Here is a 13,217-nt window from a genome sequence, read left to right on the forward strand (position 1 = left end):
AGCAGAGTGCAGTGTGTTAAAGTGAGGAGCCAAGAATGTGTGTGATAAATCTCAGTCAACCCAGTGCTAAGTGTCAAATTGTGTTTATGGTGTGCAGATTGCATACAGCTTGTTTTCTCCAAGGCTTGGGCCAGGACAGGCTGCTTTGGCTGTCAGACATACTGACAGCCGAGGCGAGCTTGACTCTAGCTAGCATTGTTAAACAGATTTAGTTGTTTTGAATGGCTATCTAGCTGGCTGAATGACTAACTGGATGCCTAACTGAGTATCTGCTTTAGCGTCTGATTATTGGTTGGCTTGATGCCTCAGTGCCTGGTTGGTAGAATGATTGGTTGGCTGGCTGGCTGTCTGAGTGAGGCTGTGTGATATATGATGTGGTTCAGTGTGGTTGCGATTAACAGATTGGCAGAATAGTTGCATCCATTAATAACTCCACCCTACAGGGCTGGAGCAGTCCCAAACTACATGCTGTTACTGCACTCGCATCACATTTTTTGGAAAATTAATAAACCTAGTTATGTAGATTGTGATTTCTGAAATGTGTTCACTCTTCCATTTGCAAGTAAATACAATATTGAGTACTGCTGTGAAACAAAAATGCATCAGAGTTGTCATCATCACTATGCCTGGCTGTCATGGTGGTGGTGGGGGGGGGGGGGGTTCACTGTTCCCTGCACTGCACATAGATCTTCTTTAAATCTCACCCACTCATTGCTGCAGGGATTGAAGAATTTAAGTTAATAAACTGGCTCATAAGGCAAGATTAAAGATGCCGTGTAATTTGATTAACTGACTGAAAACGAGGGAGGCCACAGATGGGAAAATAAGCTTTTCCAGGGCCTCATTAAAGGGAACAATCCTGTAAAACCTCATGGGTGAAATTCTACTATGAAGAAGCTCCTTCAAAAAAATAAATAAATAAATAAATAAAATGTTTTACTTTTGCAAAAGTGGCTGCAGATGAACATTTTGTAATAATTTACATGCTCGATGAAATAAAAAAAAAAAAGAAAATGTTTCCACTTGCTCGGTGGTCGTTTAGAAGGAAAACATTCTGTACCTGATCCCTCAGTATCGTGTTATTTTAATAACAAAGTTATATTAGCTTCATGGTTCAAACGTGATAAATTCACTTCTTTGTACAAAGTGCAGAAAACAAAACAAATACGTAGTGTTAATGTAGAAGTGTGACTAATTCTTTAGTAAGCACCAACTCTGTTTTGTTTTCATACTCAGGACACGGTCGGAGAGTCTCTCTACATTTAGAGCCCAGAAAATATACTGTCAGGGTCACATGCAAACTAGATTCCCTTGTTTTACTTTACAGGTCTTAAATACTGGACACTGTGTGAAAATAAAGCCAAGTGACTGTAAAAAACTGTTTGCTTTTTCGGGCATAGTGAGGATGCATTTGAAGAGCTATAAATAAATGTAGAAATCTGGATGAAATGTGGTATTCCCCCTAACAGGCACCATGTGTGTATACAAGCTTGTATTTCAAATATTACTCATTCTGCACACTTATCTGCACAGGTAAAACATTTTTTTTTGTCATTAGGAGATGTTCATCTGAGACGTTTATTTTCTGGGGGGGGGAGAAAAAAAAGAGAAGAAAAAAAAAACCACATGCCAAGTTCCTTCTAATTCTTTTCAAATACTGTCACATTTTCAGTGCTGTCTGACTTCATTCCCTCATCCACATGTGCAGGGAGATCAAGATTAGCTGTCTGCAGAATGAAAACCCAGGAAGTTCACCTGCTTGCCCTTGATATTAGGCTGAAAATATGAAATCCATTTCCAGATTTAGACATCTCTCGCCACCAAAAATTTTTTCTATTCTGTCTGGAGCCACAGCCTGCCTGTCTGCTGCGTTGTTCCTTTATGGCTCAAACTAGATGTCTCAGTTATTGGGATGAAGAAATCCCTGTCAGTGGACATTCTAGGGAGAAGCAACCCCCCTTTTCTCACTCTCAGCGAGGTGAGGTTAATTTATATTTCTCTAACCCGTTCCTTTCTCCTTAGAAATGGATTCAGTTGAAGTGTTGGAGCCGGATCGTTATCAGCGTGCTATCATTCCACCGGGGACAGCCCAGCCATCATCACAAATGGCCGTTTTTCAGCAGAATAAAACATATGAATTAAACTTCATAAGCTTATCTGGTCTTTGATATGTAGAAAGCCCAAGGTTTATTTCCACATTAATCCCCACACCCGTCTATTGCTTTGGCTCTTTGATGCATGAAGGTGGGTTTAGAAACTGGAATCTGCCAGGTGTATATAACTCCATGTTTTACCCATCGCTTGAGCTTCGGGCCCTCTCTTCGTTCCTTCTCTCTTTCTCACTGTCTCTCTCACTCAGACACACGTACACACACACAGGTTTTTCCGAAGAATTTCCTTACAAAAGGCAGCCATATGCATTGAAATACTGCCGGCAAGCAGGGGTCATGTAGCCTGATACTGAATTTCCCTTGCCTTTGTGCAGTCTTAATTGTCTGTCATTTCTGTCTGCAGCCCCGTCTGTGCATGCTCCAAATAAAACCTATGGAAACATGAAAGGTGGAGCACTGCCCTCACTTTCATCAAGGGATCGCTTACTGGGCCTTGCCGAGGCTACCCCAGGCTTGTGTTACGTACCTCATAAAAGTAGCTCTTGTTTCACCGATGCACTGCCCCATCTGGGCACTGGGCTAATCTGTCAAGCCGAGCTCCCAGGCAAATTCTTCTGCAGCGTAATAGACACTGTAACAAACTCTGCTTCTTTTCTCCTGCGCTCATTTCTCCCCTCATTTCTGCAGAGGGCTCCCCTGATGCCCTCAGATGCTGCTGACAGTTGGAGCTGAGGCTAGATGCCACGGTGAATTTATATTGTGCTTCTGCATCTGTCATTGTTTTTCCGCGAGGTGTTGACCTCCATGCGTCCTCATCAGAATGTTGCCTCAGTTCTGCAACTCCAAGCAAAATAGATACCTACAACTTGGGTATTTGCACTGCAGAAACCCTTCTCCGTTTTGATAGTTGGTGCAAAACTTTGACAGGCAGGTGGAAACCTCGGGGGAATGGGGTTGCATAGGGATGGGAGATAGACAGAGGGCTCAGGGGAGTTGGGTTATTTATAAAGCTTAGGCAATAACGGCATACATTCAAGCATGGTAAATACTGTTCAAATTGTTACCTAACTAATGTCCATCATACTTTACATGCACATCATACAACATACTTTTGATCCCCGGAACCTTCATCTTCTTATTTTCAGTTTGCCCTCTGCTGCCAACATTCATAAAATGTCTTTTTTATACAAACATATATGAAAAGCGCTCCATGTAGTCACACGTTCACTTTGTAAGGGAACTTTGATGTATTTCTCAGAACATATTCAATGTATTGATTGCTTACTTACTCGGGTCAGCCGATGGTTGAGCAGAAGGGAATTGGGCTTGCAACTGGACGGTTTACAGTTCGAATCCTCGCCCGGTCAAGGGCTGGTGTACCCCTGAGCAAAGTACCCGATCCTCATTGTTAGTTGGACACTTTTAAAGTGACCCCAGCCATTAAGGACACATCCAGTGTGTACTCCTAGTGCCGGTGCAAAGCCAGGATAAATGGGAGAGTTGCATCAGGAAGAGCATCTGGCGTCAAAATCTCTGCCAAATCGAATATGCAGATCATCCACTGTGGTGACCCCTGGAGAAGGAGAAGCCACTGATACTGTATACCGCTATAGCAGCTATTTTGCAATGACTCATATTCCTCCTAATCTAGGATTAGGGCATCAAGGCAGGGATGAGTGTGGCAACAACAGACCGTGACAAACTTGTTTCTGGAAGTAAGTTGTACCAATTGGGCAGCAAATGAGTGGCTCTTAGTAGCAAGCAGTGATCACACCCTCTGTAAACCATACACACAACGGTTATGGTATTTTAAGCAGGGTTATTCTTAAAGGAGAGGGGTAGCTGATGTGTTCACTTCTCTTATCACTCTTTCTGTTGACTAACTGGAAAGTGTGACAGCTACGGCCTGCTGAGGCACCAAGTGGCCTCGCTGTGTTTTCTACTGTTGGGGACAGCCATGCAACTCAGCTATTCTTCTCTCCATTGCCTTCTTAGTTATGGACGTAATGCCCTTTTCTGCAACTGGAAAAACCTTGATATGTTTACGGGCACGACGATGAAGGAACTCCACAGTGCATTATACATGTGCAATATTTTCCCACATGAACGAAGAATCTTGTCCCACCACAGCTCAATATAAACTTGTAGCCACTTTGTGGTGTGACTGTCTTATTGTCCATCCCATAGCATGGGGTTGAGGTCAGGTTTGTTACTGATTAAAGCATGAAATCATGCTGTAGGACAGGTTTTTACCAAGTTTGATCGATGGTGGCCATCGTTTTAAATCACAAGTAAACCAGAGAAACAACATCCTCTTTGTCATTATGCTAATTCCGCGCTGTTTCGTTATTAATTTATTAATGTATAAGTGAATTCTCTTCTCAGCGAGGGCTCAGTGTTCAGTCAAAGGCCTCTGCCATGTGTAGTAAAGTAAACTAAGCTTTGACAATGTATATAAAGGGGCCTGTAATGTTCATTACGCTTAACAACACACTGGGTTGAGAGTTAAGCTCTCCTCACATTCCAGGCCAGTTATTAGTCAGCATTATAGTTTATTTGTCTAGAGGTAAGATAAACCAGAATGCTCTTGGCCCCCTGCCCCAGACCTGCAACACTGACTGGTTTGTTTGAACAAAAGGAAGTGCTCTCTTGTGAGAAATAGTCCAATAAGAGAAGATAATGCATGCACGGTCTCAAAACAAGATAAAGCCTCTGTCCAGCTGTGTCTGGGGAGACTTCTATCACCTTTTTAGCAGGGGAACTAAAGATGCAAACACAAGAGTGGCTTTTGTTTTGCCATGGAAATATTTGAAATGCAATTGAATACATTTCCTGAGTAAACCTATTCTAATTCGGATACAGCGTACTCGCGATCCTCAACTCCCTTGTTGGCAGTCGCTGGATCTACTATCCGAACAGTGTTTTCTTCGATTAAACAACATGTGTTTTTCACCCAAAAGCAAACCGCACGTGACGATCTCACCCATAACTTAGCTCTTTCCCTTGCCACATGTATTCTCTTAGCGAATCGGGGCGCGCAAGCACGGTCACATTATGTGCATGTATCCTCCCTTGATTACATCTGAAATTAAATGTATACTCTATGGTGTAACAGCATGTGAGTGTTTTGAAGACTTTTATAAAGTAACATAGATATTATCGTGCTTTCTTTTTTTTTTTAAAACTTCAGATAACTTGTCAGACAACTCACATCGTGGTTTCCACTTTCCAATTTGGTATGAAAATCCTTTGTATCAGACTTATGAGAACATGACTATGACCATTCCTAATTTACTCTTGTTAAGTGGATAGCTGACAGTCATTAGATGTGTGGAGATAATGTTCTGTTAAATGTTTTGCCATCTCGGTGGGTTGGCCTTTGTACACTGGTATGAATGACATTACCGGTGTCATGCACACCATTATGTATATGAGTAAAGGGAATTGTTATGGATCCTTATATATATTTGAATATCAATCCAAATTCTTCTCCGAGGCCTGATTACACGGAGAAACACAGGAACCCGCCACGAGCAGTTTTACACACAACCCCGCGATTATCATAGAAAATAAACAAGTTAAATGTAAGGTGTGACACAAATATACATAATACCACATGGCGCGTCAAGCAAACCAAACCACCCGTGATTCCACCCATGTGGAAACGGTGTCTCGATGTTTTTAATTAGGGAGAGGCTGTGATGTTCCTTCTGTGACTGCAAACGGCCTGCCCATCACGCTCACTTCCTGATGTGTCCTGAGAATGAACTTTGAGAAAAACATGGATTGAAAAAAAAAAAAAAAAAAAATTGCATCTTCTTCTCTTTAACCAAAACCAGCCCACAGTGGCAGCCTGTGAGCTTGCTGCTGCTGCTGCTGCACAGAACATTCCCATCACACTCATGTTCAATTGTCCCTTAATTGTCGTCTCCTCTCTCCCCAGAAAAAAAAAAAAAAGTTGCTGACATGAGAAATTAGGCAATCAGGATGGCATTAGTGCACAAGTGGAGGACCGAGGCATGGTTATACTATAACGTATAGGCCCCATTGGGGTGCAAATAAGCAGGGAAATACTCACATCTTCCTTTGAAGTGATGGCCGCTCCCAAATTAAACTCTTAGTCACACTGCTATCAAAAGGATATGGTTGTTAGCAGTGCCCTGCTCTGATCTGAGCACACTTCTGGATCTTATTACAATGTGGCTTTTGATTGATGCCCTTTAGGGTGGATCATTGTGCGTAAACATCCATATTCCTGTCCTTTTCATGAGTCTATCGCAGAGGGATTGTGAAATGATGGGTTATTATTCCAAATTTATCCCGGTTGGAGAAGAGAATTGAAAGTGTAATTTAGTCATGACAAAATCAAAGTGTGTGCTTGTTATATTTTGATGTAAATGTGTAGGCGAGGGCGCCGATAAGAGTTTTTTTTTTCTTAAGATCATAATCTGTTCATGAATTAGTGACTTTCAAGTGAAATTATTATTGAGTTAGCATTTCTACAGATATTTCTGCTACTGATATCATTTGTTAAAGGGGAGCTGAAGTAGCACTTATTTAATACTGAATTTACCTCCTGGAATTATAGAACATTACAAAATACAAAGGGAAAAAAACCAACATTATAGGAAGTAAGCTGTTTTCATATAAACTGGGTCAGGTTAAGTACTAAGAGGAGAAAAAAAGGGAGAAAAGTTCCCCCAAAACTGCTCGGGGGATTCAATTAGATTACCCCCAAAAAGATTGAATTAGTTTAGCCAACAGAAGGAAGAAATGCTAGAAACTAATGGCAAATAACAAGCTTGTGACAATTCATCAGAGAACTTCACAGAGGGGAGGGTTCAGTGGAATGCTTGAGAAGGGACCTTTCCCCTGCGCTGTGTTATTCTAACAAACAATGTCAATGAGATGGCATCCTACCTCTCACCAATTTGCATGGTTGTCAGTGGAGTGAAAGCCAGTTTTAAGGTACATCCTTTATGTGCCGGAGAAAGGATTAGGGCCAACCCCACAAAGGGGCTTTGATTTTCTTGCAAATATGTATAAGAAGTTTGGCTGAGAAAAGTGAGTTTTCAAAGCTGCAACTTTTCCAAAGCTCTCTCACTTTCTCTCTCGCCCTCTTTTTCTCCACTAAAGAAGGAACACAAGTGATGAAAGTTCTCCCTTTTGTACGAGTGTCGATATTAATTCAATAGTAGACGATGTTCGGATTTGACTGCTCATGTACACTTAAACTCGAAGAAAAAAAATAACAAACGGCAAAAACAAATTGTCTTAATTTGTACGAGCGTTGTGGTGAATCCTATCCTTCACTTTGAGGAAGCGTAGCCCTATTTCTTAGCTGTAATTCACCCTGTGATGCATTCCAGCCCACTCTTTTTTTTTTTTTTGTTTTGCTTTGTGTTACTTCAGCGTCTCTGACTGAAAGCTCCTCGCCACTTGGTTCAATGATCGACCTGTTGATCCCCCGTAAACACAAGGAGCATGCCATATGCACTTAGGGACGAGGTGAGAGTGCAGACCTCATTAGCATGTATAAACTCCCCCCGAGTCAAGAGGTCGCCTTTGACCCGAACACACAAACTCTCAAAACCTGGCCGACACAGACGTGGTCAAGGGATGTGCACTGTGCACTTCTGCTCGTGGCTGTGTCTTTTTGTTCATACTCCGCGCTGTAAAAGTAGAATGAAACGGTAATTATCCATAATGTCCAAATAATACTTGTGGAGCAAAAACGTATCCCAAACTGCCAGCTGCATGACAAAAAGTATACAGCCATTTCAAATTATATCACTGTACAGGTTAAATACATACAATTAAATGAATGGTAAGCAAAATATGGGCAAACAGACCGTGGGACTGCATTGCTGAATATATATGTATATGTGTATATATATATATATATATATATATATATACACATATAAGCTCTATATATAAACAGGATTTGTGTGACCACTTAAGGGTGCACTGACACTTGCTAACAGCAGACTTACAGAAATCCCCCACTGTCCAAGGGCTGCTTCACAACTTTAAGTCACTAATCGATTGATGGCAACATGCTATCAGGATTTCCAACTCTTCCAGTTAAATAAATAAATAAAAAAATAATAATAAAAAAATGCTTCATGCTTAAAAAAAGATCACCGGAGAGGCGATGTCCCTTCGGTGACAGTCCAGCACAATGTGTTCCAGTTCACTTTCATCATGTTGTACCAGCTGAACATGGTGTAGCTTTCAGCCCTGCCCTGTGGGAAACCAGCCTGCCTTTTCTCTCACTGTGTGACTGTGTGTGTGTGTGTGTGTGTGTGTGTGTGAGTGATGCTGTTGAGCTTAGTTGTCCCAAGCTCTCAGCGGCACAAACTCTCTGTCCTAGGGCCTCTAGCGCGGATTGGCCACCAAGACTCTGTGTGGTATGCTCGGATGAATGCTACACTGATTCCCTACCAGAATGCGACCAGTGCAACCCCCTAAGGATGTCTGTTGGACCTCGCTGTGCTGCCAAGAGAGGGGCACTTTCAACATTTCTTGTTGTATTTCGCCATCTTTCTTCCTGTCTTTTTAAAGTCAAACAAAGCAAGTATCAGCCTGAAAGCCATGTGATGTGGGCACACCACCCCCACACCCATTATTTGTCAGTGAGAAAATTCGGCTTCCTTCCCTCCATTTTCTTTCCCTTTTCTTTCCTTATTCGCGGGCAGAATTGCACAACAGATGCAGACATATACTGTATAGTGACAAAGATTTAAAAATAAAATGACGCCACTTGGCCTCACACGGAGTACGTCCTCTGTATCTCTTACCGCCCATCAGTTAATGAGCTTCGTGGCCTATACATGAGAACCTTCCGCTTGAAAAGAGCTTGTTAAAATGCTCCCCCTCATATGCTTGTTTATAGGTCAAACCGTGAAACATGATCGTATCCACTAATAATGGTAATTCTTCTGTTTATATCACATGACAGAGTCAGCATTGACACTACAGCTGACTGGAACAGTAGTCAAGCCGTAAATTGCTCCGCTGTAATTGTTAGATTACAGTAAACTGCCTGAGACACTTGATAATGTAATCATACTTCAATGAGGTCTTGCAAATTAATTTCTGTTTTTTTTTTTTTTTTTTCCTTTCCCATCTTTACCCCCTGAGTTCTTGTCGAAACAGCTGCCTGGCATATAATACGGTCCTCAGTGACTTGTGTCAACAGGTTTTTCGAAAATAACAATGTTCTCATTGTTTAGATAGGCCGCCGCTCCAGACGGCCCAAATCTTGAGTTGTTGATGTTCTTGAATACTTTATGATATGAATTCTCTCCCCCAAGGTGACTCAACGTGACCTAATAACAAGTGCCCTTCTCTTTTTTGTAAATATGAATGACAAAATTCAAACGTTCAACTTCATCCCGCTCTCTGTGCGTTTTTTTTGCTATAGCACAATAAATCAGAGCCCGAAATAATATAAATGGAAACAGGAATAATACACACAAGAGTATGTTCTGTTTCATGTGTAAACGGTGTAATCTAATTACATTTATTTATTTTTTTTAATGTAAGTATCAATCCTTGTCTACAAAATTATTTATACAAAACTACAGTATATTTGTGGTTTAAGTTTAGTCTTAAATAAAAAACTAAAACCACTGCCTGCATTACTAAATTACATATTTTGTTTACTTTTAGCATTTGTGTATTTCTACGGAGACCATAAGCAGCTGTGGTCATTCTGCCACTTCACCAGTTATTACGTACGGGCCAAATGTTATCAAGCCCAGGGGACTCAAATTTAAACAAATGCCAGGTTTCCATTCCAAGCAGCCTAAAAAAAAACAGGAGGATGTGAAAGTCAGAATTAAATATCTCCTTTCAGATGTCTGGTTTGTTTACATTGCGTTTCCTAGTGTATTCCTTTGGGGAAGCTTGGAAATGGTAATAATGTCAAGAAGTGCTATGTCTTTAGTGGCTCAGGCAAGAAAGAGCCTGCTCTCCAAATGTCCATGTAAAACCCAACAACTGTGCTGCGGGTGTTTGTACGCAAAGCCTAATCACTTCTGAAGCTGATACGTAGGTAAAATAAATGAGACTTCAAACAAAGTAAAATAGTACTTGAGGGATGAAAAAAAGACACAAATGGAGTGTGACACATGCAATGTTTCACCTGTGAGAAACACCAGAGATTTGCCGCCTGTTTAACGTAAACTCGCAGAGGTTGGATGGTTTGGTGTCAACTCTCGTAAGTTATTAGCTGATTCAGAGCAATGTGGAGTTCTTCTGAAACCTAAACTCAGTGCTACAATAACCTGACAGATATAAACACCTATGGCAGTGGATGAAAGTATAGAATGTGCTGGTTGCCAGGTTTCTACATGTTTTCCTTTTCTTTTAAAAATCTTTATTCCTTATTCTTTCCCGTTTATATTTTTATTCGAGTACATTTGTTTTTTTTTTGTTGTTGTTGAAAATCCAAGTTATGTATATATGTATGTATGTATATGTATATATATGTGTATATATGTATATATATATATGTGTGTATATGTATATGTATATATGTATATGTGTATATATATATATATATATATATATATATATATATATATATATATATATATATATATATATATATATATATATATATATATATATATATATGTGTATATGTATATATGTATAGATATATATGTATATGTATATGTATATTAAGGGACTCTGTTTCTAACCTTTATGGTATAGAATAATTGATAAAGTTAATATAAAGACATCTGCAACAAATGATCCCATGGGCTTGTATATCAATTTTTGTTCTCCCATTCAAATCGCATGGGCCTTTTTTTGAGCCGTAAATGTGGTTCAGTACTTAAACTGACCATTGTCCCCACGATAAGTGACTGGACTCAGCTTGAAGTGGTGTGGTGCGAAGCGACAAGCATGAAAAAGCCAACAATAGCACAGGTGCTGCACAGCGAAAGCAAGTGAGAGCTTTTTTTTTTCTCTCTCTCTCTTTTGTCAAAGCAAGTCGAGTTGCTGCCTTTATTAGCAGTGAAATCAGTCCTCAGAAATGTCTGCATGAGCCGAACATTATCTGTTGGTGATTATCTAGCACCACTGCTGAGGTAGTGTGATCCAGTGTGCAGAATTGGCCCCAGGAGTCCTCCCTTTCTTTAAGAACTAATGTTTACAATCATTTAAGGGCGTCCGTGGAACGCATACAGGAGACACCGGCGTATGTTTGTCCCCATTTGAGGATTGTGGTTAAGCTGAAGCTCATCTGGCAGCCTTATGGGCTGCTCATCCACTCTGAAGCTCCTGTTGTTCTTTCCTCTCATGTCCTCTCATGTCCTCTCCCACTATCACTTTGTCTTCTGCTCCATTCTTTTTTTTTTGGTTGTTTCCCCCCTGTCTTAATCATCATCTGATTACGCTGAGGATTGTTTTCTTTTTTGTCTTTTTCATATCGCCGTGTTTGTTTCTTTGTACAACTTGCCCCCTATGCTGTGTTCTCAACACATCCGCTCCCCTTTTTTGTGAAGCCACTCGTCAAATCAGTTGTCTCTAGTCGTACATGTCATCCGCTGGTATGTGCTGATGGCTGGGTTTTAGTGGGCCTTTCATGTGTGCATCATGTGTAGCACTGGCTGGAATGGGACGTAGCTGGAGTAAATCAATTTGTCATATGAGTTAAATCTGCTGAGTGCATAGGTTCATGAACAGGTTTTGTGGCTCATCTTCTGTCTCTCTCGCACATCATTGTTTCATTTGTTCCCAGCGGACCCAAAAATCCACTGCTGTAACACATTAAGCGAGAGCAGGAATATCAACATTGCTAATATCTCGCTTTTGAACTGGTCCTGTTGTGCATTTATACAAGTCCAGCTCAGTTCCTGAGCTACTTGTTTAATGACAGACAGACACAATGGTCTGAAGTCACTTATACATGTGAAATATTGTACATGAGGGAAGTCATATCATGTATTTCTCTCTGAATTGATACGTTTGGGTTAAAAAGAGAGCGGGAGAGAGAGAGAGTTACTGCTCATATCACTGCAGCGTATGCAAAAAACCGAGGAGAGTGCTATAAAGATGGTGATTGGAAATGTTTGTTGCTGAGACTCCGGCTTCCTGGAAATATATATCTGTCAGGCCCCCGCAAATTAGTGAAATTTATGTTCGTTTATGCATGTGAATGCAATGAAACAGGACAAGCAGTGTAATAAAGTGAAGGACACAGAAGTAGAAGCACTATGACAATGAAAGAATGCATTGGAAAGTGAGGGTGCTGTGGTTTGGATAGTGGGAAGGCATCTACATCTGTTTTCAACTTCACAGAACTCTGATTTAGTTTCAGCTCATGCAAAGATGTTTTTCAGTAACTTATCTTTTTTTTTCTTCTTCTTCTTCTTCTTTTTTGCAAGAGTCTCTCTTACTTAACCATAACAGAAACTTTGGGTTAGCGTTGGCCAAAATAATTTTTGTCACTTGTTTGCAACCCTAAACTTAGCTGTTCCTACTTTTGCGCTTCTAACAGAATTTCAAACAGGTGATGAACTGTTGGAGTTTCCTTTTAAGTTCATTCGTTTGCATCACGAGTCACAGATGCCGCAGTCAAACAAAAAAAGTATATGAAGTATATGAGTTTGCAGCTGAATAGCAATATCCTTACTGATCAATTGGCAACAATGGTGAACTATTACAAACAGTTAAGAAGCATCTTATATCGCATTCATTATTTAAGATTAAGAGAGTTTCAGAGCTTGGGCAGATCCAAAATCACTTCAGTGATGTTCAGGTCTATAGGGGGGGAAAAAAATAAATCTGTGCAACATTTTAAACTTTTTTGCCTGGATGAATATACATATAAAAGTGCTGTTTCACATTTAACTTAAGGACTGGAGGAATAATATCTTGTTTCTAAAGGTTGTCTGAAAAAGCTAATTATCGTGACACAGCACTGTTTGATCTCACAGCAGGGCTTAGCAAACGCTGCTAATACCAGCACCAGGTAAGACAGTGACACACACACACACACACACACACACACACAAACACACAAGAGAAAACACAGCTGAGGAGGAAATAGTGTCCTGGGGTTTTTAGTTGGACCAATGTGTTTAT

Source organism: Solea solea, chromosome 13 (assembly GCF_958295425.1).
Source record: "Solea solea chromosome 13, fSolSol10.1, whole genome shotgun sequence".
Classification (NCBI taxonomy): Eukaryota; Metazoa; Chordata; class Actinopteri; order Pleuronectiformes; family Soleidae; genus Solea; species Solea solea.